Source organism: Mandrillus leucophaeus, unplaced genomic scaffold (assembly GCF_000951045.1).
Source record: "Mandrillus leucophaeus isolate KB7577 unplaced genomic scaffold, Mleu.le_1.0 Scaffold165, whole genome shotgun sequence".
NCBI lineage: Eukaryota > Metazoa > Chordata > Mammalia > Primates > Cercopithecidae > Mandrillus > Mandrillus leucophaeus.
The window spans coordinates 3,418,221-3,420,698 of NW_012101643.1; the positions used below are offsets into that span (position 1 = coordinate 3,418,221).

Below are 2,478 nucleotides of genomic sequence, written 5' to 3' on the forward strand. Positions count from 1 at the left end.
TAAAAATACAGAAAATTAGCTGGGCACAGTGGCAGGCGCCTGTAATCCCAGCTACTTGGGAGGCTGAGGCAGGAGAATTGCTTGAACCCAGGAGGTGAAGGTTGCAGTGAGCCAAGATTGCACCACTTCACTCCAGGCTGGGCGACAGTGAGATTCTGTCTCAAAAAAAAAAAAATCTCAAAGCCAGCAGAGACCAGGGACGGTTCACTGCACCCGAGTGACCTTGTCCAGAGATGTGTGTCCCCGAAGTGCATGCTCAGAGTCTGTGCAGGCCCTGGGAGTAGCTGTCCCTGCAGCGGGGCACAGACTCTGTGCAGGAAGATGCTGAATAAACAGCGCCTTCCCGAACAAGTTCCATTCTCAGTAGCCCATAGGTTCTCCCGTGGTTACATGTCATCTCTTCCCAGAGAGTCTTGACATCTGTGAGCACCTCCCCTCCCTCCACTCTATTGAGTCGATGAGCAGCTACAAGGGTCATTTATTTGAATGAACACAGAGAAATCAATTTAATCAAGCAAGGGAATGGAATGCAAATCCAAGGTCAAGAATGTAGCTGCTTCTTAGTTCTCCTTGTAAACCAAAAAGTATCCGAGACAGATCTCAATCAATTTAACAATTTATTTTGCCCAAGTTTAGGACATGCCTGTGACACAGCCTCAGGAGGTCCTGATGTCACGTGCCCAAGGTGGTCAGGCTACAGCTTGGTTTTATAGATCTTAGGGAGACATAAGACATCAATCAATACAGGTAAGATGTATGTTGGTTTGGTCCAGAAAGGTGGGACAACTGGGAGCCGAGCGTAGGGTGGAGAGCTTCCAGGTCATAGGCAGATTCAAAGATTTCCTGATTGGCAATTGGTTGAGTTGTTATCTAAAAACCTGGAACCAATAGAAAGGAATGTCTGGGTTATGATAAGGGCTTGTGGAGACCAAGGTTTAATCATGCAGATGAAGCCTCCAGGTAGCTGGCTTCAGGCAGAACAGATTGTAGATGTTTCTTATCAGACTTAAAGAGTCTGTTCTGTCAGGGTTTTTATTATTATTATTATTTTTTATTGAGACAGAGTCTTGCTCTGTCGCCCAGGCTAGAGTGCAGTGGCGGAATCTCCACTCACTGCAAACTCCACCCCCTGGGTTCAAGCGATTCTTGTGCCGCAGCCTCCCAAGTAGCTAGGATTAGAGGCGCCCATCACCATGCCCAGATAATTTTTGTATTTTTAGTAGAGATGGGGTCTCACCATGTTGGCCAGGCTGGTCTCGAAGTCCTGACCTCAAGTGATCCACCCGCCTTGGCCTCCCAAAGTGCTGGGATTACAGGCGAGAGCCACTGCATCTGGCCTGTTCTTTCAGTCTTAAGGTCCATGTTGACATTAATGGTAATGAGACATGGCCAACCCTCCCCCTCCTCTCATGGCCTGAAGTAGTTTCATAGGTTTACTTTGGGATGCCCTTGACTGAGAGGAGGGGTCCATTCAGATGGTTGGGGGACTTGGAATTTTATTTTTGGTTTACACTCTATTTCATTTTCCTCTCATTCTCTTTGTCCCCCCACCTTGAGAAAAGTCACCCCAGACTTCCTGCCATTCTGCAGATAAGTATCAGGTCTTGAATGCTTTCTTCCGTAGCAGCTCGAACTAGATGAGTAAGAAGCAGCTTGTCTGAGTCATCAATTTATCAACCAGAAACAAACTCAGGAAATGCGTCTTTAGCATCCCCACTACCCCCACCCCAACCACCAGGCCTTTCATGGAAAGTTTCCCATGGGCCCCCCCCCCTGCCCCCGAGAGACTCAGCAGGGGGCTCTCCCTAGAGGCCCTGGGCTGCTCCCACTGTCTGCTGGCCCAGGAAGTCCACCGAGATCACAGCTTTTTATAAACACACTTGAGATTCTGTTTCCTGAGTACAGTCGAGGTTCCCCCTCCTTTTTACAAGTTCAAGATACAGTACTTCGAAGTTCCACTGTAAATTCTAGATCCCTTGAGATTTTGTATGCTGGCCAAATACTTAGTTAGCACAACTCTGTCGGCCACATAAAGTGGAACAACCCTTACTGCCTGAAAAGGTTTGTTTGGTTGACAGCATACAGAATACCAGTTTTGTTTTCCAACTGGAAAAGCACCACCATATGCAGATGTGATTGGTAGGAAAATGGGTCTGTGGCTACACGGATAATTTTGGTGAATGTGCTAAGGGAATGTGCGTACATCGTTTTTCTTGTAACAGGTTCAGTGTGTGGGAGCTGTCCTGAGCAGTGGCAGTGTGGACGCTAGATGCCAGACCAGAATGGGGGGGGCTAGACCAGAAACCCAGAGACCTAGGTTCTCGTTAGAACTGAGCCACCAACCAGTGCTGTGGCCTGAAGGAGTCTCAACTTCTCTGAGTTTCAGTTTTCTCATTTGGTGTAAAAACTGCAGTTGCTTATCACGTAGGATTACTATGAGAATCAGATGAAATATATCTGTGAATGGAAACAGCTTAT

The 2,478-nt window shown here is 47.4% G+C and overlaps 1 protein-coding gene across 1 annotated transcript in view; it reads left to right on the top strand.

Moving 5' to 3' along the window:
- NID1 (nidogen 1) overlaps positions 1–2,478 on the top strand; it is a 122,744-nt gene that overhangs the window by 96,776 nt on the left and 23,490 nt on the right. The gene's annotated exons all lie outside the window — the stretch shown is intronic.